Below are 25,181 nucleotides of genomic sequence, written 5' to 3'. Positions count from 1 at the left end.
AACTACTGGTGTCATTCAAAGGGGATCCAGTACTTGTCAGCCTGGGACGACATGGTTGACAAGCCACATTGCTTCGCCAGAGACGGCTTGCACCGGTCGCCCCAGGGCTTTCAAATAATGGCCAAGAATCTTGCCGCCCCAATACTGCCTTTTTTAGGCAAGGCTCAAAGACAAACCTGCCTCCATAAACAACAATAATAAACAAAAACTGAGGGTAATGATGCTCAACGCCAGAAGTCTAAACCTCAAACTGCACGCACTCAAGGCTCTCCTTAGTATGGAAGAAATCGACGTATGTGCAGTGACAGAAACCTGGTTCAAGGCTCCAGAGAGCACCCCAGCACTACCAGGCTATAACTCCTACCATACCTTTAGGTCCCAAAACCAGGACCGGAACACAAAAGAGGGGGGTGTGTCCATATTCATCAAGAACACCCACACCTCCAGGTTAGTATCACAGCACGCAGAATCCGAGACCATCCAGGTGCAATTGACAGCAGGTAAATTGACTGTTCAATTTACAGCTTGCTACAGATCTCCCACCTTGTCTCAGGACCATCACGCAGCATTCCTGAGAACATTAGAAAGTATGAAGATTCTACCCAACACCATGCTATTGGGTGACTTCAACTATCCAAACATTGACTGGGAAAACTACTCAAGCTCAAATGCCCTAGCCCAATGCTTCCTTGAGTTTATAAACTCAAACGCCCTTGAACAGCTGGTCACCACTCCCACAAGAGGTGACAACATACTGGACCTGGTCATCACCAACATGGGGAACCTATGTTCCACACCTGAAGTAAACTTGTCATTGGTAAGATCAGATCGCAAACTAATCACACTGGACATCCACATCCCGACCCCCCCAGTCAAGGAAATAAAGGTAAAAAACTTATCTAAAGCCAACTTCACACTCCTCAAGACCGAGGTGGGAAGTTTCAAAGCTCCCAATCAAATGGAAAATGATGACCCATCGGCAGAATCTTTTACAAGTGCATTCTATGAACACCTTCAAGAATGCATGGACTGAGCCATCCCAAGTAAAACCATGACCAACCCCTCAAAAAGAGGAAGCCAGTCTGGTGGACCCCAGCCATAAATAAACTTTACAACAGAAGGAGGAAACTCCTGCAAGATGGAACAAAATCCCAAAATAAGAAGGCATCTCTGATTAACATCAGTAAAAAACTGCGCTCCCTCATTAAATCATCCAAGGCCAACTTCAAAAGAAAAATAGCCAATGACTCTAAGGATAACCACAAGGCCTTCTTTAACTATGTCAAGAGTCTAGGGGCAAACTCTCAGATATGCTCCGAGCTAGTCCATAAGGGCCATAAATTCACTGAACCAACAGACATTGCCAACATCCTGGCTGACAAGTTCAGTGCAAACTTCAGCCCCCCCCCCCCCTCTCCACCAAAGGGGCTAGCACCCATCCCAGAAGAATGTGAAGCTCCAGATATCTCAGACACATAAGTAAAGACAGCCCTTGCAAAGGCCAAAAACAGCATCAATGGGACCAGATGCTATCCCAGGTTGTGTCTTACACGAGCTTCAAAATGAACTAACCCCCCCCATCTCAAATCACTATTCAAACTCAGCCTCTCTACAGGCTATGTACCCAAAGAATGGCGTACAGCAAGTCGTACCACTCCACAAAGGTGGTGCCACAACTGACCCTGGGAACTATTGCCCTACAAGCTTGACTAGCTTGCTCTGCAAAGCCATGGAATGCATAATCATGGAGCTCATTAATAGGGACATTGGGAACCTCCAGACACTGGACTCCACCCAGTTCGGCTTTGTTAAAGGCAGATCTTGCCTCCTGAACTTGGTCAACTTCTTCAAAACAAGTCACCAAAGCCATAGATGAAGGGAAGGTCGTCCACACAGCATATCTGGACCTCGCTAAGGCGTTCGACACCATCCCACACTCAGGAATCATAGACAAACTCACCAGCTTAAATATCAACCCCCATGTCACGAGATGGGTTGCCAATTGGCTCTCAGACAGAACTCACACGGTAAGAGTGGCAGACGCCATGTCTGACTCTAAACCAGTCACAAGCGGAGCCCCACAGGGCTCAGTCCTGGGACCCCTCCTGTTCGGTATATATTTCTCCGAAGTACAGGCAAAGGCGGAGGGACTGTGGCTAACCAAGTTCACAGATGACTGTAAATTGGGTGCAATAATTGACTCTCCAGCTGACACAGACATCCTGCAAAAGGGCCTCACAGAGACAAACACCTGGTGTCAAAGTCACGGTCTCAAGCTAAATGCCAAAAAATGCATAGTAATTCCATTTGGGAAAAACAAAGTACCTACAAACTACCACATATATGAGAATCCACTAAGTACAGAAAAAGTAATTAGGGACCTGGGTACCCAAGTAGATAGTATGCTTTCCTTTGATAACCATATAGCCAAAACGGTCAGGAAATCCTTCTATGTGGCACACCTGATCACAAAGGGTTTCTCATCCAGATCCAAGGAGGTGATTGTGCCCCTTTACTCCTCACTCATTAGGCCCATAATAGAGTACAATGCCCCATTTGGGATGTACCTCACTGGACACCTGCAACAACTAGAAAGACCACAGAAGTACCTCACTAAGAGGATTAAGGGCCTTAAACAATTACACTATGAAGCACGACTAAAAAAGCTCCAGCTCTTCTCAGTCACTTACCGTCTGCTCAGAGGTGACTTATGCCCGACCTATAGGGCCATGTCAAACCCTGAACTAATGGACATGCTTCACCTCAAAAAAACGAGATCCCTCAGAACCACTCGTTCTAGTGACTTGAACCTAAGTAAAACAATAAACAAGACATGCTGGAGGGATAGATTCCTGTCCCAGCGACTCCCCTCACTCTGGAACAGAATCCCAATCCATATTCGACAGAGTTCCTCTCTGACCCTCTTCAAGAGAGATCTTGATGAGTGGATGGGTAATCGTAAGTTCTACCCTGGGATCACTTCAGGAGCCCTGTTGACAGAGGCCCAGGTTACTAATCTAATGGGGAGGCGAAAGCCATCACTCTGTGGCTAGGCTTACAAATGCCCATGGACAGATAAGCCTAGTACTTACCTATGGAGATGCACAGGAATAAAACCAACAACTCGGAAATTGACAAATAAATGTGGGATTATAAAGCACTACTTATATTTCTGAAACATGACAGAACAATAAAACCTGTAAATACTGGACTTTTTCATTTTGTTAAACTTGTAGGGAACTCCAAAGCACATGCCCTACTTTACGTTTTTAATGTTTGGAGGAACACAGAGGGAAGAGTTAACTGCAAGCAATACAAAATTTGGTTCTTAACAGTAATATCTGAGTAGTGCATGACATATGCATGCTATAAAAAGTTCTCAGTTATTTTCAAGTATAATGGGATACTAAAATAGAGAGGTGTCCGCTTTTTTTTTTTTCTTTTTTTCTTTGTTCAGTTTTAAGAAATGCAGGTGCTGCAATGCAACAAAAAAAAGTCTGTTCAAGAGTATGATACAAGAAACACTGTGTGCTTTTTCTCATTCTTGCATAGGGGAATGACTGGATTAAGGCTGTTGGCTTTATCTTGTGACAAGTTTTAAGAGAAAGCAAATAATAAAAAAGAACATTTAATATAATAAAGCTCTCCACTAACAAATAAATACATAAATAAATACTTAACCAACTCTACATTTGGTTCTCATGTCTCCATGGAGACTGATGAAGAGCAATAAAAACAGAATACTTCTTTCTTTTAAAGTCTGTCTTTCAATGGCTAGGACATAGGTTTCCTGAAAGCAATCAAGTGTTCTCATTCTGGGACTATCCATGCTGAAGCACAGGCTGTACCACCCAAACCTGCGAGTGTGGCTGTCAGTTTGGGACTACTGTTCTTATTAGGAAGGTAAAATTTCAATATTTGAAGATGTGCATAGTTTTGTTTAATATTATGTTAACACAGGTTTTTGTGTGTGTGTGTGTGTGTGTGTGTGTGTGTGTGTGTGTGTCCCCCCGAGGGCTTTCAATAAAACAAAGTTTTGTAAGATGTGACATAGGCTCAAATGGATATGACAAACTACTGTAAAAAATGTCAAACCTGCCAAAAATTAGTGTGTCCATGTAACACAGAAACTGGAACTATATACTTAGCAAAAAGCTCATACAAATAAAAGGTGGGAATAATAACTTTTTAACATAATGATCCTTTTGATACTATCTTGAAATGTTAACGGTCTCAGATATATACAAAAAAGAAAGAGTAGTGAACTACATTACATTTAAAGTGCAAACAGCTATGCTAGAAGAACACATTTGGAAAGAAATGAACATGTGAATTTGATAAAGAAAGGTTTTCAGGACAGTTACTTAGCAGAATACCTGAGACAAAGGAAAAGTGTAGTACTTGTATTAACTGCAAGAGGAGCTCCAATAGTGATAGAAAAGGGTAAAAATGGGCTGCAAAGACATGCATCTGGAGTGTTTCTCACCGGGCCTCCCATGAAAATAGGCTTTGTTCCAAGTTGGACTTTCCCAGTAAATAAATGTTACATGAACAAATAAATAATATAAAAATGGCAGATGTGTAGTGCTAATGGGCTACTGGCAAAGGAGGAGGATTACACTGGCATGTATTTGCATTCCACCTAAAACTGTTATAATTGAGCTTAAGAACATTCTTGGAGAAATAATCTGTTTTCAGCAAGGAATATTACTTATATCTAGGAAGTGTAATGCGAATTGCAGCAGGGATTATGTACATGTTTGGGTGGCCCAGAAGGGACAAAATAAGAAAGGCGGCTACACTTTTGAAGAAATTTATGAAAACATTTGGCACAGAAAAGACGTAAACTCAGTAGTAGGAGTTCAGAGTGAATTTACACATTATTCCCAAAGATACAAAAACTGGGCTAAGCTAGACAGAACTTAATTTCACAGGAAGATGTGCATTTAATTGAAAATGTTGATACACATCCAATAAGTACTTCAGATCAAGCACCAATAATAACCAAAAATAAAAATGCAGTGTAATGAAATACAAACCAGACACCGGTGCTTTCCAAACTATCTGGTGAAATGAGAGGAATTTAATAAATGGGTAATGGAGTTATAAGAGAAGACAGAAATTTCTTCTGAAAATATAAGAATGAAGTGAGATAAAATTAAAGTGAGTTTAAAAACTGGGTGGAAATAAAAAAAAAAAAAGAGCAACATGGTTAAGAAGCAGCAAAAATTACTTAGAGGGACTTACAATTGTTAAAGGATCGCAGAATAGGGGGAACCTCGTAGAACAAAAAGAGCAGCAAAGGAGAAAATAAAGGATTACATTGACAGCATGTATGAGTTTAGAAAGATTGCTGCTAAGCAGCTGTTTTTTTATGATAATGCCAGGGTATGAAAACTTTTAGGACAATGACATGGGGAAAAGAAAGTAGAAAGGGTTGTTACCAAGCTTAAGGAGTCTATAACAAAGGAAGATGAGATGAGTTCCTGTAGAGGTACTAGAAATATTGCACAAAATGTTATGTAAGTCTGTATAAAGCAGAGTAATACAGAAATCAAGAAAAGGTACAAATGGATATGTTTATGGAGGAACTAAATATGCCAAGGTTAGAGATAGATAAGGAGACGAGATAAAAATGGCGATGTACAACCAATCAATAGGAAAGCCCCCCAGGAATAGATGGTATTCCTTTGGAGGTTTGAAAGCTAGGAAGGAAAAATTATTAAGTTCTGGAAGGTTTGTTTAACAGTATTTTAAGAGGAGGAGAAGCACCAACATCCTGGAAGAAAGTGGTGGTGGCTACAATACTAAACAGGGTAAAGCCCCATCAGATCCAGCTTCATACAGGTCCATTTCAATTCTAAACCATGATTATAGTGTTTATTTCTATAATGACTAATACAGTGGCAAAGATCATGCAAAAATTGACAGACATTGATGAATGTGATTTTGTGGAGGGGAAGCATACATTTGACAACATTAACAGAACACCAATGATCCGGAGGGAAGCTGAATGTAAGAAAATGCCACTGTTGTTGGTGGATCTTGATGTAGAGAAAGCATTTGACAGAGTAAGATCTGAGTTTATGGGCAAGGCAATAGAAGCAACTGCATTTCCTGATAAAATTATATGGTTGATTAGGAGGATATATGAGGGATCACAGGCAAAAATTAAGTGGGTGAGTTCCTCTCTGATAATTTCTGTCTGAGCAGAGGAACCAGGTAGGGGTGTCTTCTTTAGCCTTTGTTATTTACACTATATTTAGAATGATAGGTAAAGAAAATAAGAGACTCAGAGATTCAAGGATATAACTGGTATGGTAGTCAAGAAAAGCTGGCTCCGTTTGCAGACCATATTATTTTATACCCGATGATAACCAGAAAAGGACATTTTAGTGTTGTAAAACATTTTGAAGAATTTTCAAATCTTTCCAGGATACAAAATTAATGATGCTAAAGCAAAGGCAATAGCAGTAAAATTATGTACCCACACAGGAATTGGTTCAGCAGTATCCATATTTATGGGGCTGTGATAAAATGAAGTTCTTGAGAGTGTTTGTGTGTGTGTGTGTGTGTGTGTGTGTGTGTGTGTGTGTGTGTGTGTGTGTGTGTGTGTGTGTGTGTGTCTTTCGGCTTTTCCTGGTTAGGGGTCGCCACAGCGGAACTCCGGTCCGCTAATGATTGGCAGTAGAGTTTTTTTTACATGCTGGCTTGCGGTGGCAGCTAAGGATACATGGTAAGAGACCAAACAAAAGAGAATACAAAAACTGAGAAATTGGAAGCTCTGTTATATGGATAGCAAGATACAAGCAGTTAAAATTATTTTTAGTCCCTTTAGTTTTATACATAGTCAGGCATATTTTTATCAACCAAAGGAGAAGTTGTGCATAGTAGTTAATAAAGAACTGAAAGACTATCTGCAAGGGGAAGACGGCAAAAATCATGTGGTATAACTTGATTCTTCCAACTGAACAAGGCAGTTTGGGATTACCCGATTTGAAGGAGCATTTCAGAGGTATGCAGTTAAGAGTCTTATACACAGCCTAAGCAGAAACCTATAATCCAAAGTGGAAAGGGACGACTATGAAATGGGGGAGGGGCTCAAGAAACAAGGCAAGACTGAGATTTTGAATGCAGATCCTTAAACAGAATATGAATACAATATTCTGCATTGTTATTGTTAAAGCAGCAGAAAGTATTCCAAGAACTAAGCCAACATGGGAATGAAGAAAAGAGATTCTGTCAATAGGGATGACTGCAATTAGGGATACATACAGCAGGCAAGAGGGGCCTGGAATTTATTGGAGAGAATTGGTAAAAGAACCAAGGTATTGAGAACACATAGAGAGGAAAAGGTAACAGAATGGGAAGAGGCCAATAATTTATTTGGACTGCAGAATAGAGATTGCCTTCTCTATCAAGGATTCATATCAGAATACAAGCAAAGAGAAAGAAATGAGGGGATCCTAAGTGAAAGAACAGCAATGAGAGTGTTTTCAGCAGAATTTAGAACAGAGGCTGCTGCTACAAAAGGAACAATTAGAGTATATTGCATAATAACTATAAGAAACAGAGGAGGTGAGAAAGGATTGGGAAAACAGATTGGATAAGCAAGTCACAAAGAAACAGTGGGGGGATATTTGTATGTCTCCCAAATATGCAACAAAGTCTAGAAGATTTATTACCTTTGCATGGAAGTGTTTACATAGATATTTTTATATCTCAAGCAGACTCCAAAGAATTTTTCCTCAGGCAGATAGCAAATGTTAGAGGGGTGATGGGAAAGAAAGAGGTAATCAGCACATATTTTCTGGGAGTGTAATGAGTTTGCAGACTTTAAAAGATTCCATGCACACTGCTCTGACTAAGCAAATTGGTGTAACTTAGGAAATAATTTTTCCGAGTTATGATACAGAACTGGAATTGCCTAGACATAGTAAGGCCTTGGTGAATCTAATTATGGTGGCTGCAAAAAAAAAAAAGTCTAAACCAACTTCACCAGAAGTAGTGAATATAGTTAAGAATAAAACTTAGAACTGTGATCTTTACAAAAGGACAGGAGCAAATTACATAGGAAAAAAATGGGAATTGTGAGAACAATACATGCAGAAGAGGAACAAGGTTTAAGACAAGGCTGGATCTGAATCAGCTATGTAATGTTTGACTGATAATGACTGGACAGGTTACAAGTGATGTATAATGTTTCAACTACAATTATGTCAATATGGCTTGTTTTCATTCATATAAATGCACAATTGCCTAGGACATATGTGATAATTTAATAAAGAGGTTTCAAAAAACAGTTCTCATCAAGAGATTATCACCTTAATATGCAGAAGTTATCTACTACAAGTGGATTATGATTTAATACTTCCAGATGTTCTGTAAAGCACTACAGGAGCCATTAACAACTTATACCCTTTATAACATCACCCTCGGTAGAGTGTCAAGGAACTATTGCTCACTACTAAAGCTAGTACATCATTCAGTGGCATTTTCTTACTTAAACTAATTAGAAACACTCACCATCCAACACAATACCATATTCATTGGCAACTTTAATTACCCCACTATTAACTGGAAATCCTATAAGACACCAAACATACAGGCACAGAGATTCCTAGATTTTGTAAACACAAGCTCCCTGTACCAAATAGTCAATATACCAACCAGGGGGTGCAACCCTACTGGATCTGGTCCTCCCTAACATGGGAGAGTGCTGCACACCCTCTACTGTAATGTCTTCCCTGGTAAGGTCAGCCCACAAAAATGGTCTCTTCTGAAGTAAAAATACAACCTAGACACCCAGCTAAACCTGGAATATTCAGGAACTACTCTAAGGCTTACCTTCTGCTATTAAGTGATAATCTGGCAAAATTTCAAGCCCCCACAAACCCTGTGAACACTGCTGCCTATGCAGAACTGTTCACAGAAACCCTGTACAAGTAAACAGCTGCATAGCAGCAACTGTACCCACCAGGAAGTAGTACAGAACTAACTCAAAAAACAAGCCACCCTGGTGGAATCACAAAATAAATCAATAGGCTGTATAACAAAAGGAAGAAAATTATGGCAAAATTATGTGGTGCAGCACCCAGCAGGATAAAAGCACTCTCAAACTAAACAAACATCTCGGAGGATAAATAAAGTCTACTAAAGCCAAAGGTGAGGTAAAATTGGGCTCCCAGGCCAAGGGCAACCACAAAGCATTCTTTAGCTATGTCTGCAACCTCAACGGAAATACACAATTGTGTGCACAAATCATTGCAAATGGAGCCACCTATACTTAGCCAGAAGATCTAGCAAATCTACTGGCCGACAAATTCAGCTCCAACACTGTCCCTCTCTCCCCTCAAGAAATATCATCAAATATAACTTCCCCTGCTATCACTAGGGAACACGTCCTTATGCTCTCTCTCTCTCTAAGGCCAAGAGCACTGCATCAAGGGGCCCAGATAATATCCCAGGATGCCTTCTAAATAGCATGAAACATAACCCATCAAAGATTCTGGAATTGCTATTTAACTACAGCCTCCAAACAGAGTTCATGCCTCATGAATGGAGAACAACAGTCATCCTTCTCCACAACGGTGGGCCATATACAAACCCTGGAAACTACAGACCCACAAGTCTCACTAGTCTTATATGTAAAGTCATGGAAAGAATTAACAAGGAAATGATCAATAGTGATATAGTAAACCTCCAGACAATGGACCCAACCCAGTTTGGTTTCATTAAGGACAGATTATGCCTACTCAACCTGTTTGAGCAGCTCACTCAAGCAATGGATGAGGGCAAAATGGTTCACACTGCCTACCTTGACCTGGCCAAGGCATCTGACACAATACCCAATTAGGGCACTGTTGACAAACTCGACAGGTTAGGTACAAACGTGTATGTCACCTGGTGGATAGCCAACTGGCTCACAGATAGGACCCAGGAAGTTAGAATTCAGAATTCCACCTCTACAAAGAAGCCAGTCACAAATGGAGTCCCTCAGAGATCAGTCCTTGGACCGCTCCTTTCTTACTTCTCTGAAGTCAAGGCTAATGTCAGTGGTGTCTGGCTGACTAAATTTGAAGATGATTGCAAATTAGGTGCAGTCCGTGAATTCCACACGGACACAAATGTTCTCCAGGTGGGGCTGACACAGACAAAACAACTAGTGTCAGAGCCATGGACTAAAACTAAATGCCAAGAAATGCACAATAGTACAAGTGCAACTTGGACAATTGGAAGGGGAACAGGAAATTCATCCCTGGTTTGGCACCTGTGTCTCTAATGGCAACCTGCAAATGGTTCATCTCCCACGCCCTAGCCTGTAAATGTTTCATCTCCAAAGCCCCTGATTACACTTATCAAGAGGGTATCACCTTGTGGTCATTAGTCTAGTAAACACTCACACACACACACACACACACACACACACATATATACATATATATATATATATATATATATATATATATATAGATATATATATATATATATACACACACACACACACACACACTTATGCATTCAGTAAATATATATATATATATATATATATATATATATATATATATATATATATATATATATATATATATATATATATATATATATATATATATATATATATATATAAATACTGCCGCCGTGGTGCAGCAGTAGCGTTGTTGCCGAACAGCAAGAGGTTCTCCCATTCATTTCTCGGCTTGTGTTGGGAGTGCCTTCTGTGTGGAGTCTGCATGTCCTCCCCACGGTCGAGTGGGCGTTCGAAAGACATGCGTTGAATGGGCGTGCCTTTGTTGAAGGTTGGGTGTTGGGCTGGCAACTCGACACCATAAAAAACAACTGCCAGTCATTAGCAGACCGGAGTTCTGCTGTGGCGACCCCTAAATGGGAAAAGCCGAAAGACAAACTAAGATATATATATATATATACACACACACATATATATATATATATATATATATATATATATATATATATATATACACACACACACACACACACACACACATATTCAAGGAGTTATCCCCAAGGAAACACAAGACAGAAGACAGAACCACCAGAGTGATGTTAACTTACAGCACAGACAACACACAAGTTAAATCTATAATAAGGCAGTTTTGGCCAATCCTCACCCAGGATGCCAAGCCAAAAGACATTGTAGGTGAAACACCATGCTTTGGCTACAAGAATAAGAAAAATTTAAAGAGGTTACTTTGCACAAAGGATGGGTTTAGCAAACATAAAATTGTTGGACATAAAGGCATGTTCAAGTGTTCCACTGCACAGCATGCCCACTGATTGACTGTAATAACAAATTTGAACATCCAAGGGCTAAGAAGAAATACACCTTTAATGTCAAAGCCTCTTGTATAACCCCCAATGTGGTGTACATGGCTACCTGTAAACTATGCCCTGCATTCTATGTAGGAAAAACTAATCAGATGTTTAAAAATCGCATTTTGAGACATCAAAGAGACATTACCAATAAAGATCTACATAATGCTTTAGCAACGCATGCTGAAAGAAATGGTGGTCATTCTTTCACTTATAAGGTGATAGAGAATGTATATATTGGAATAAGGAAAGGCGACATTGAAAATATTACTGAATGCAGGGAGAGTAAGTGGATTGTGAACCTACATGCTGATATTGAGCCAGGCTTGAATAATATCATTCCACTGAAACCTATACAAAAAGCTAGAAGACCAGCTATCAGCTAACATGGAGGTGTGTCTGGCTTAATAATTCATGACTGGTCACACCCCTCAAAAGCAAAAGGTATAGGAAAGGGAACACCCCCAGCTGAGAGGAAAGAGGATTGGTGCGTTTAAACAGCTGATTGACAGTGTGATGACTGAATGATTGTCTCAACAGTAAAGGAAGCAAGCAAGCACTATAAAAAGGAACTTCCAGTCCCAATCTCTACAATCTGAGGAAGATACTGAAAGTGCTTATCGTAAAGCAAGCAAGCAAGCAAGCACTATAAAAAGGAACTTCCAGTCCCAATCTCTACAATCTGAAGAAGATACTGAAAGTGCTTATCGTTTGGAATACATAGGGACTGTTTTATTCTACATCAAGATTTTAACTTGACATGAAGATTTTAACTTTTCCTACAATAAAAGGATTTTAACTGCCATTAAAGCTAGAAGCTTTTATTTGATCTGTTAGACTGGTTAAGCTGTTATCACAGTCACATAGCAGCTATTACATCTTCAGTGTGGATACTTCGTATATCAGACCAAAAAGATTGGATACTTTGAAGCCATCATAAGACTGGATACTTTGGAGCCATCATTTCACTATGGTAGAACTGCATTCACAGCGTAAATATCTTATAAGTGCATTTAATTTAAGTACTGGAAATGTATGCAAGTTTTTTGCTATACATGTTGCACTAAGTTTTATATCATTTAACCATACTACCTATTCTCCAAGAGAACCTTACTTCATTGGCCATTGTTGTACAGCGTTTCATTTTGAATACTGTTTTTACTTGTTACTGACAGCTGTACTTTAGCATTAGGAGATACCCTTTCTTTATTAAATGTGTGGTAGTGGTCACCAAATCAATGGCTCAAACACAAACTGTCTCTCCACTCAAGCCCTTAATCATAGAAGAAAACTGGGAAGCACATCTTGTCACTTCCATGAGTACTACTAACTAGGAAGGATGGAATCAGGCTAGTTGGGTTAGGATTCTTTCAGCTCTGCGTACTGGGGATCTGATTCATGCTTTCATAGGCATGTCACACTCTGAATACCTCAATGATTTTTGATAAAGAGAAAAAATGCTTGCTTGCTAGGTCAGAGGTCCCAGCCAAGACCCCAGCGCTTTGATTTCACGGCTGGAGTTTCTCAAAATTTAATAAAAGTAAAAGTACAAGTACAACTGTCTGACTTAAAGCACATTGTAAGGGGTCATAACAGTTAAGAGATTGTGATGGAAATAATTGCTACTGATAGGTTTAAGCAAGCTTTACTGCCAGCTATTTAAAAAGTGTGTGCGCCTGTCAGAACTCAAGAATACCAAAAGCTTTGTTTAAGGTAGCAGACAAAATTATGGAATATGAAAATATTAATAAAAATCTGCACTTAAAAATTGAGAAAACTGTAGCTAACACACATATCCTGTCTTTTAAAATGTGGGCAGAAGGTAGCTAAAACACATATCCTGTCTTTTAAAATGGGGGCAGAGGGTGTCATACTGCCAACTATGGTAATGGCTCACAATGTTACCAACACAACTTTCGTGATTGTTGCCAAATATAGTGCTAGCTATCTGCTCTTCAACGTACAAACAGTTGAAGAGCAGATAGCTAACACAACAGCTATAAATAAGAATTGTACTACACTAGTCAAAACAGTGTTTTGTTACTGTCACTGCTAAGATGATTAATGGGCCATACTAGTAGATGGGAAGGAGCTACAAGGGTTGTTTTAGTCTAGCAATGCAATTACTCTTAAGGGAAAGTATGCTTACAAGCAGAAGACCCACACAAAATAATCTGTGGAAGCAGTATATACACATGGCAAAAAGATGCAATACCAATCACCCAAGTAAAGGTTCAGAAACATTTTATGAAAACTGTATCCTGTGGCCGCAGCTCCATCCCTTACCCATGACATAATGGTTAGGAATATCTTCCCATATTTCAAAGAGTTATGGAGGCAGTAGGAAAGTGAGAACACTACAAAGCAAATGCCTCCCTGTTTAATTGGGGGGGGGGGGCTAAACTTATACCCCTTCAACCCTTCATATTAGAGAAGAGACAATTACCAAAACCTTTAAATGTACATAAAACGGGCTAATAAGAGACCAGGAATAAAGACTGCAGGCTCTAAGGGATCCAAAATATGGATAAATGTGCAGGGATAGGAAGCCTCTCAGTCCCTTCAGTTTATGAAAAGCACGCCTTAACTCATTCAAGCCTATAGTATCTTTTTGGACACTCAATTCACACCCATATAGCATCCAAACCTTTTTTGGGGTCTGTCGTCTTTAACTAAGTGACTTGCCAACTAATAATATGCATTATTAGAAAGTGTGAGGACTTATTAACAAAATAACACTAAGACTGTTAATCTAGAACATTCCAGAGAAGAGAAATTAATCATTGTCACTTATTATTTATACTTTCATATTTATGTTCATATTTTCATACCCAACAGCCCTACATGATATTGAGGGATACGGTGAGATATGCCATGATGAGAGACAAGAAAATTAATTGTTTATTTATTTACATTTGTTGACCAGGAGTGTCCGACTGGACGTAGGTCCATTTTCAGCAGAGGCCCGGTGAGAAAAGCTCCACAGTTAAAATAACAGACAGCAGTTACATTGGCTTACATAGTGATTAGCAATTAATTACAAACATTTTTACAGATGAAGAGCATAGTACATCATTTGACAACTAGAATCTTTATCTGCGAAGTACATAACAGACATTAACAAATGTTACAATAAGAAGTTCCTGCTGTATAATAAGTACTAGGCTTATGAGCATCTGGGCTTGCTATAATCAAGGTAGTTAGTGGGGTGGAAAGAAAGATAGTGGTTGGATGGGGTGGGTGATTAGAGTGGGAGTTGCAAGGGCATAGCCAGCATGTTTTTAGGTGCGCTTTTAGTAAAGTTCTGAAGTGGGTGCATGACAGTACGGAGGTAATTGTGGGTGGGAGTGAGTTCCATAATTTGGCTATGGGGCAAGAGAATAGTGCTTCACCAGCAGAGTTATTGGCTTTAGTGATCTGCAAGTGATTTTTGTTGCTGGATCTTAGTGGTCTGGTAGTGCGATAGGGTTGGAGTAGATTCTGGAGGGATGGGACATTAGTGAATGGTTTACTAGTTTGTGGGTGAGTGATAGCCGATACCATTGAAGGAGTTGAGGGAGTTCAAGCCAGCCCAGTTCAGCAAGTGAGAGACAGTGGTGACTACGGTAGGATGCCCCTGTGGCGAATTTGGCAATTTTGTTGTAGCAGGTCTCTAGCTTGTTTAGATCGCATTGCCTTAGGTTGGTATATATTGGAGAGGCATAAAGTAGGGTGGAGATAAAGTGGGAATTTGCTACTGAAATCTTTGCTGCTTTGGTGAGAAGTTGCTTATTTCTGTATAATGCTCCTAGTTTTTGTGGACTTTTTTTTATGGTCATGGATATGTGAATGTCAAATTTTAGTTTATTGTCTATTTCCACTCCTAGCAATCTGGTGTGTTCAGTTGGGTATATAGTGGTGTTGTCTTTTGCTGTGATGTTAAAGTGAGAGTTGTTTAGAGTAGGTTTGGTGGGTTGGAAGATGAGTAGTTTAGTTTTGTTTGGGTTCAGTATTAATTGGGCATCGGATAACCAAGTTTCAACAGACGAAAAGGCTTCCTGTGTGACTTTTTACAGTTTGGGTAGGGACTGGGCTGAGCAGATGATGGCTGAGTCATCTGCATATTGTATGAGTGTGCCATGTTTGGTGGCAGAGGCTAGATTATTGGTGAAAAGAGAAGAGTAGGGGTCCAAGGATGGATCCTTGGGAAACCCCTATGGAGACCGGTAGTTGGGAAGATGTGTCATTCTGCCATTCAACGGATTGTTGGCGGTCAGACAGGTAATTCTGAAACCAGTTTATGACTGATTGAAAGAAGGATAGGTTATTGAGGACAGACAGGAGTTGTTTGTGTGGGACCATGTCAAATGCTTTAGATAGGTCTAGGAAAGTAGCAGAGGAGAGATGGCCATTATTTTTATGCTGAAGGACAGTGTTAATAAAGGAGAGTAAGGCAGTAGTGATGTTATGGTTTGGTCAGAAGCCATGCTGAGTACTGGAAAGGAGGTTGTTAGTAAGGAGGTAGTCTGAGACCTGAGAATGTATGCATCTCTCTAGTATTTTGGAGAGTGGAGAGAGAGAATAGCTATGGGGCAGTAATTGGTTAGTTCTGTGGAGGGTCCGCCTTTGTGGAGGGGAATTATATGTGAGACTTTCCACAATGTGGGAACGTAACTTTCTGACAGAGATCGGTTAATCAAGATGGATACTGGGTAGGCCAGAGCATCAGCTGCAATTTGTAGGTATTCACTTGGGAGGTTGTCTGCTGCTAATTTGGTGGGCTTAAGTTTAGTTAAGAGTTGTTTTTTTTATGTTGGAGGTAGGTACAGGAGAAAAAAGAGAAGGCAGTGGAGAGATTACTAGTTGAAGTTGTGGGTTGGAGGGGAGGGGGGTTGTGTTTAGCTAGTGATTAGTATGGATTGTGTGAAGTGTGTGTTGAATGAGGTAGCAATATATTTGGAGGAGTGAGGGATGTTAGGAGGAGGGGTACTGACTTTACCTGGGTGGAGGATGGAGTTTATGGAGGACCAGAATTGTTTGGGGCTGTGTTGGGAGGATTATAGGGCAGACTGGTAGTATTGGAATTTGTCCTGTTTTATTAGCTTTTTAACTCTATTGCGTAGTTCTAGGAATTTCTGTCTAGTTGAGGGGGTTTTGATTTTGTGCCAGTGCTCCCAGGCTTTATCCCTGTTTTTCATTTCTGATTTAGTGGTTTTCTGTAGCCATGGGGAGGGTTGTGCTTTCGTTCTGGAAAGTCTTATGGAGGCATGGTAATTAAAGATGCTCAGGAAGGTAGTATTAAAAGAATATGCGTCATTGTTCATGTTCTTTTATTTCACACTGTACCTCAGATGTTGCTAGTTTGTAATTATGAAAATAAATATTTTTCATAAAAAAATAAATATCTCCACATGTGCTTAATGTTTCATAAAAACAAGTGACTTAACTGTTGCATGACATCAATAAAAACTTCACTTTCTTGAAAAAAGTCTTTGAAATTTGCACAGTTGCACATCTTGAGCAATATCTATTATTTATACTGAAATATACAATTAAACATGCGCTTCATATTTCTGTATATTTCAAACGTGCACATATAAAGGAATGTATTGCTGTCGTATGAAAGCTTGTATCTGGTTAATAAAACATATGTAGCAATATATGCCTAGGTTGTACAGTTTCCAAGATATGACAGTTTGTAAAAGTATAGCAAAAAATATAATTCAGGGTTTGTGTTCATTGTAATACGTTACAATATGTACGCAAAGACTTTGAATCCACTAGCTATTATAACAATAAAAAATACTTCTTACTGATAACATTGCTATCTGTACTGCTTTAAACACAGCAGTTATGGGGAAAGGCTAAAAACCCAAGGAAAAAATAATGGATCTAATACCCAAGAAACTGAAGAATGAAATATCTCCTAAAGAAACCCTAAGAGGAAATGAAAAAAACACCATGAAGAGATGACCTCAGACAGAGACAGGACTGAGGTGAGGGTTATTCTGACCACTGGTTAGAACTGCCCTATGGGAGGAAAAGGAAACATATGTCAATACCTGCCAAATGAATTTTAAGAAATCACAATGGAAGGAGGACACTGACCTGAGCCAGAAAGAATATATTCAGGGTGGTAGGGAGGTACCTACAAGCTTAGATCCGACCATTATGCAGAATGATCTGTTCTGTGGTGCAACAAAAGATAGAGGAAAAAATAACACAGCAGCTATGGATACAAAGTCTGTTCACTGTTCAGAAACTTGGTAATAAAACTGATATGTAAGCCATGTATTAGATGATCACATGAGCATGGAGAAAGAAAGAAAGAAATAAAACCCAGTCCTGATAAGGTTGTATTTACCAGGTGTCCTAAAAAAAGAGCACGAATGTTTACGCAGAAAGTCCAGAATGCAAAAAATAGCTATGAAGTCTTGCTTCAAAGATCCCCAAAGCCACTAACAGAAATCCCTTTTGAAAGGATCGCCTTAGATAGTGTCGGACTCTTAGTAAGGTACAGCAATGGGGTCCTGTACATATTTGCTTTTCACTATGCTACTAAGTACCCAGTAGTGATTCCTCTTTGAAAGACTAACTCTGAAGCCTCACAGAAAGAACTGTTTCCCTATTATCCAGGATAGGGATACAAACAACTTACAGACCAGGGCTCCTTTTATGTCTAAGACCATGCACCATTTCTGATTTGTTGGAAGTTACTTCCAAGAATCACTCGCACACAGATGGCCTTGTAGAGCATTTTAATAACACTTTAAATTCAGTGCTAAAAAAGTGATACAGAAAGACTTAAGAATTTGGATATGCTCTTACTATGTCCCACATTTGCTATTTAACAGGTACTCCAGGATTCAACTGTGTTTAACCCCTTTGTGCTTCTTTACGGCTCATGTCCAAGAGTACTATTAGATGTTGTCAAAGCAACCTTGGAAGACATGACGACCTATCTGCTATCTAAGCAACAAGTGATCCAAGGAAAACTTTAAATATTCAACAACAAAGGAGAATGCCTAGCCATTAAATGGGCTTAGAGTTATTACTCTGCAACCTAATAGACTGGGAATTTATCTTGATTATGGATCAAGCTCCACTGCAGTGGCTATATCAATAAAAAGTAGGCAATGTCAAGCTGTGACAGGGGGTCATAACACAGCAGCAGTTTTGCTTTTAAATACAGCACCATCCTTACATCCACCATCAAAATTTCTGGAGGTCTGCCAAAAGCCTACAGATCTTCCAAAAGGCTTTACGCTTTGAGGTTCCAGCTGGGGATCATCAATAACACAGCCCAGTTGTTGCCTCTGGTAAAAGGCTAATGCTGGCACTATGTAGGCATATTTATGTGTATTAACGATAATGAGATATACAGTACTGATCATATTTGCTTGCAGTTTTGAGGAAAATACCCATTTTGCAAACTGAAGTATAACACTACCCCCTATAAGGGAAACGCCTAGAAAGAGGACTGTGAGTGGCTCCAAGTATAATATTGTACTTGAGGTGAAGAGAAAAATCAGGAGAAACAGGAACAGAGACAGCATTTTGAAATAAGATCTATAGAAGCCTGGAGCAAACCAGTGTAAAGGAGAGAGGAACAGAGTCTCCAAGATGGTGTCAACCCTGAGATACTGAAGTATTAGTGGAAGTCCTGGAATCAAACCTTTATGACTTGGTGCAGACACTGTTTACTCACAAGTTAGAGACTTGTGTGTGTAATTTGAAAAACTGTTTGCACCAGAAAGACTTTCCATTTTGTTGAGACATCAGCATTTCATTTGTTGGTGAAGTCAGCCTAATGTTTTGTTTTTGGTCAAGCATGTTTCTACACAAAGCTCCAAGTGTCTGCTGCTTAAATTTCAATATACATATGCATGCATTACATTTTATTTTGGAAAATAATTTATGAATCAAATTACATACTTCAGTGTCTATTAAGGATGTTTCTTAATAGAACTTGTTACATATATAAAAAAATTCTGTCACTCTTTATACTCCCACAGCGCTGCTATTAACTACCTAAATTTAACTATTTAATTCCTTATATATTTGATGGTAATTTAAATCTGATTTTTTTTCTAGTGCTGTGGAACAGTTACTAACTTCTGATAAGGGCTTCATAATGTATGTAAATGTTATCTTTAGGGCAGGGGGCAGAAGGGTTACAGCTTAAAGATTCTTTTAAACTTGACAACCAATGAAAATCAGCCTCGTATACAAAGCCATGAAAAATCTTATAATAGATTAATCAATCAAGACATGGGGAAGCTCCATACACTAGACCAGTCTCAGTTTGGATTCATCAAGAGCAAATCAAGCTTACTCAAACTGTTGAATTTTTCTGAAAAGGTCACTAAAGCAATGGATTAAGACAAAATGGTACACACCACATACCACAAACCAGCCAAAGCTTTTTGACACAATTCCCTATTCAGGCATAGGAGAAAACCTAAATAAACTGGGAATAAACCCCTATGTCACCCGTTAAACTGCCAAACGGCTCGCAGATAATCAAAATAGGGGAAGTTATTTCCACAAATAGACCAGTCACCAGAAAAGTAGATGCTAAACAAGAGCCAGTACCAAAGGGCTCTGGCTGACTACGTTTCCACACGACTGTAAGCTAGGAAGTCACTGAACCTCCAAATGACTTAGCCATCCTGTAGGAAGGTCTGTCTCAAATAAATAATTAGTATCAAAATCGTGGTCTGAAACTAAATGCCAAAAAATGTATTACTGCATTCTTTGGGAAGTAATCTACCTCAGGGAACTACCACAATGACAATACGCCCCAAGAGTTGACCCATCTACTTAGGAATTTATGCGGACAGTGCCCTAAATTTTGTCCAACATGTGTCTACTGTTGTAAGAAAGACCTTCTGTACTGCATGACTTATAAACAAAGGGATTGTGCTTAGATCTAGGGATGTTACTGCCCCCCTTTACTCAGCCCTCATAAGGCCAATCATTAAATATAATGCCCCCTTTGGCATGTATCAGCCCATATCAGTAGGTTATAATATATTGGTGGGAAGTTGGCGTAATGGTTAAGGTGCTTACCTTAGAAACACAAGGTGTAGGGTTTGATTACCACATGGGGTAATTGGCTAGGCTTAAAATGGCCCCCCCGAGGACAATTAGCCCGGTACATGTGAGGCAGAGCACCTCTCTGGCCTTGTTCAAGAGGAATCTTGACCAATGGATGGGAGATTGCAGATATACCCCAGGGATTACTTCAGTGTCACTGCTTGACAGAGGCACAGCAAAATGATAGGCATAGTTTTTATTCAAACTAAAGGGGTGGCGAAAGCCACATAACTATGGGCTAGGCTAATAAATGCCCTTGGGCAGATAGCCTAGTATGAACCTATGAACTAATCTATGAAACTATGAACCTATACACATGCAATAACATAAACACCCACACAGATTCCTTACTAAAAGGATACAAGATCTAAACAACATGTCATACGTGGACCAACTCAAAGCCTTGTCAACCTTTGTCTGGCATACAAGGCATCCTCCAACCCATTATTGATGGATTTGCCACACATCAGCAAGTCAAATGGCATCAGAAATACTCTGTCTAGGATCTAAACAATTTATGCAACATCAACAGAACAGTCTGGAGGGACAGGTATATTTCGCAAAGGATACCGCCGCTATGGAATTGACTCACTACCATAAAATGTTCATACCTGTATTTTCAAGCACAACTTGGATCTATGGATGGGAACAGATGCAGCTCTCAAATGCTTTACCCCATGCACAGGTCCGATGAAATTATATAAAATTATACAATTCATTTTATATAAAAATTATATAAAATTCATTACTTGCATGCCTTCTTGGCTGTACATTCCCCTGATGTACTGTGCCTTACCAAAACCTGGCTCAAACATACTACTACTGATAATATATTAGGTTATAATATATTAAGACTAGATCGCATCTCTTGGAAGGGGGGGGTAGCCGTTTTGTATAAATCCACACTAGATGTAACCAAATCTAGTACTCCACATGCCTCACTAACCGACAATGCAGAAATACTTATTACCAAGTTACAAATCTATAAACATTGTCTGCCTCTATATTCCTCCAGATAAAAACACAAATACCCTGGAGGGCATCCTCCAATGGTTGTCCATAAACTGCCCCCAAGAAACCATAGCTCTTGGGGACTTTGATATCAACTGGAACACCTAGTCCTCAGACTTCCCTACCACCCACATACATTTGCATAGCTTTACCCAGGTCATATCTTCCCCCACTAGAATCAGTAAGCCTAACAAAGAAAGTATTCTAGACTGGATTCTAATAAACAACCACCCCCATATGTATAAAGCAGGCACCCAACCTGAGGACATAAGCGATCACTTCCTCACCTATACACTCAGGCAAAAAAAATGACATCCCTCAACTATCCATCTTCAAAACTATAAGGAGCAATGAAAACTTTAATCATACTAAATTCCAAGATGAACTTAATTCATGCACTGGACTGACTTAAAACTGCTTCCACTAGATGAAGCAGTTTCGTACTTTAACTCTGAAGTTTCTTGCCATCCTAGAAAACCATGCTCCCAAATGTACTATCAGAAGCAATAATAAAGTAACACCATGGCTGTCAAAAGATACCACACAAAAAACCGTATGAGAAATAAAGCGTAAGCCTCCTGGAGAACCACTAAATCCCCAAAAGACCACCTTATATATAAACAACTAAGGTCAGAGACAGTCGTCTATTATGCTAGACAAAAAAACGATTACTGTCATCTGCAACAGAAACACCAAAATCATCCGCAAAATTTTTGGTCTAGCATAAATACATTTCTCCATCCAGGACAACAGTCTACCCCTACCCCCTTGACTACCCTCCAAAAACCTCCAAAAATTGTTGCTAATACCTTTAACACTTTCTTTACAGAAACCATTCAATCCCTTGCCAACAAACTAGCTCCAAATAGCCCAAGTCCTAAAGATCCCACACCCAATAATCATAGCCTCTTCAATTTTCAGTCAGTACCAACATCCTTTATTAGGGCGTCAGGAAAGTGAAACCCACCACCCTTTTGACAGACCTACGACTACCCACAGAGTATCTCCAAAAAGCTGCTGATGAAATAGCATATCCCATTTCAATACTAATCAACAGATCTATTGTTGAAGCTTACATCCCCTCTATCTGGAAAATCTCCCACATTATTCCTCTCCATAAAAGGGGAAATTCCGCTGAACTCTCAAATTACAGGCATACAGCCATCCTGTCACCCTTGGCTAAAATTATGGAAAAATATATCCATAAACAACTCCTAGCCTATCTTAATATAAACAATCTTCTAGCCCCCTCCCAGCACAGATTTAGACCTTACCATAGTATAACCTCAGCCCTTCTTTCCTTCTCTCACACAATAAATCAAAACCATAACAACAACAAGCTCTCCTCTGCCCTCTTCCTAGACCTATCCAAGGCATTCGACATGATAAACCACCAGCAACTCTTAGGGACACTAAAAACACTCTCCATAGATAACCTATTACCTAAGTGGCAGACAACAAGCTGTACTATGGAAGGATAACTTATCTTCCATATTATCAACCACCCTTGGAGTCCCCAAGGGGTCTATATTAGACCCCTCCTATTCTCCATCTTCATTAACGATCTGTATAAAGTCATCCCAAATGCAACTTTTATTCAGTATGCAGATGAATCGACCCTAATCTGTGCTGCTACCTCTCCCACAGACTTACATTCATTATCCCAAAACACCTTCAACAAAGTAGAAAACTGGCTCACTGGTCGCAGTCTACTATTAAAACCAAATAAAACTAAGCTGTTACTCTTCACCCCCCCCCCCCCACTCATAAGGTCCCTTTACCATCACGTACCATAAAATCTAACAATGGCACCATAATTTCCCCAGAACCAAGTACTAAACTACTAGGTGTAATATGCTCACATTGACAAAGCTATTAAAACAGTTGATAAGAAACTAGGCTCTTTACATAAGATTAAACACTTCCTAACCCCATCAGCTAGGCCTGTGATTGCCCGTACACATTTGCTATCAACCCTTCTTTATACCTCACCTATCTTCACAAACCTAAGCAAATCTGACCTCAAACTCGCTAGCTGCTACAATAATATTGCCAGATTTGCCACAAGTTCAGCATATAGAACACATCACTGTCTAAATCTTAAATCACTAGGTTGGCTAGAACTACCCTACCAACTTCAATATAACCAATTAATAGTTATTCACAAAGTTCTCTACCAACCAGACAGCACACCCATACTAAAACATATCACACCCTACAGTAACCTAAAAACACTCCGCTCCTCCAACAGAAAGCTAGTACAAACTGATAAATCCAACAATTCAGCTGGTGAATCACTATTTACCAACTCCGTTGGCAAAACCTGGAACTTATTTCCTGCAGAACTCACTACAGTTCCCTCAACTCCATTCAAAAGATCTCTTAAAAAAACACCTAACAGAACATTGTACAATGTACCAAAAGTAAAAGGAGAAAAAGTGTTAAGGGCATATGAATATAGCAACAGCAAGTGGTTTGGAATGTGGTTGCGATAATACACAGGTACCTGAAAACCTTGCTACATGTAGAAACTTTCATTCTTATTACTCTGATACATTAACGGATTTAGAAGATTGATTGCATGTCTCTTACCTACTGGAAAGTACTAAGGAAAGGATGATAACTTGCACAACCATGTACTACTAAAAATGTACGCTTTCTCCCTTAAAAGTTAATAATTTCTAAATATTTCCTGTATGTATTCCAGAAAGTCTTGAATATGCGTGTATCTATTCTTATACAAATGTCCACTTTGTAATATTTCACTGTATGTATCCATGTAAGTATGCCTGGAGCTTTTCTCCCCGAACCTCCTCTGAAAATGGACCTACAGCCAGTCGGACATTCAAATTAACAAGTGTAAAATAAATAAATAAAATAAATATACTGTATGATCTTATTCTTATTGGGGTAATTATCAACCATTGGGTAAGGCCAGTCTATAACTGAATGGGATTGGGTATTGAGTGCACAAAAAGTGAAACTAGCTAGGCTTAAAATGGCCAGCAAGGGCACCTAGCCTAGTACTTAACTATGAGCTTAAAAACAGACAACCTACTACATCCATTCATTTTCAATACCTGCTTTGCACAACTAAGGTCACAGGGAACTGAAGCTCATCATCTCAAGCAACACATACGGCAGAACAAATCCTGGACTTACTAATTGTCTCAGGATGCATGTATGAACATAACACACACACACACACACACACACACACACACACACACACACACACACACAAAGTGAAAGACAATCTGAAGCATCACAGAGTCAATCTATATTAGGTGAAATACAAGGAAAAAAGAGACTTAGCACAAACTCAATAAAACAAGCATTTGTAAGCTACCTGCACTACCTTTATATTCCAGCATGGCAACACAAATTTACTGAAGACTCGTACCACAAAAAAAAAGAGAAGAAAATATATCATACCCTGCTCATGCTGCCAATCTGAATATTAGGGGTTTGGCAGAGAAAAACTAAGTATACTTTAAGGAAAGAATCACTCCTAGATATTACAAATAAGCATATCGCACACTTACCACAATGCTAATAAATAACAGTGATAGTGGATGGAGAGACTTGTCTACAGTAACATTCCAAAACATTAACCAGATCTCAAATTGTAACATTCCAAAACATTAACCAGATCTCAAATTATGAGACCAAAACATACATTACTGTCAGTCATGCCAATCGCAGGGTTTAACAGTTTAACCACATAAAAGTTAATCAAACCAAAAAAGAGACAGTAA

General features: G+C 39.4%; 1 protein-coding gene across 5 annotated transcripts in view; it reads right to left on the bottom strand.

The window, feature by feature from the left end:
• Positions 1-25,181, bottom strand: part of MINDY1 (MINDY lysine 48 deubiquitinase 1) — a 578,575-nt gene that overhangs the window by 552,174 nt on the left and 1,220 nt on the right. The window lies entirely within an intron of this gene.

The sequence above is a fragment of the Protopterus annectens genome, chromosome 8.part0, assembly GCF_019279795.1.
Source record: "Protopterus annectens isolate FY-2018-M chromosome 8.part0, PAN1.0, whole genome shotgun sequence".
Classification (NCBI taxonomy): domain Eukaryota; kingdom Metazoa; phylum Chordata; order Ceratodontiformes; family Protopteridae; genus Protopterus; species Protopterus annectens.
This window is presented reverse-complemented; position numbering and strand designations above follow the sequence as displayed.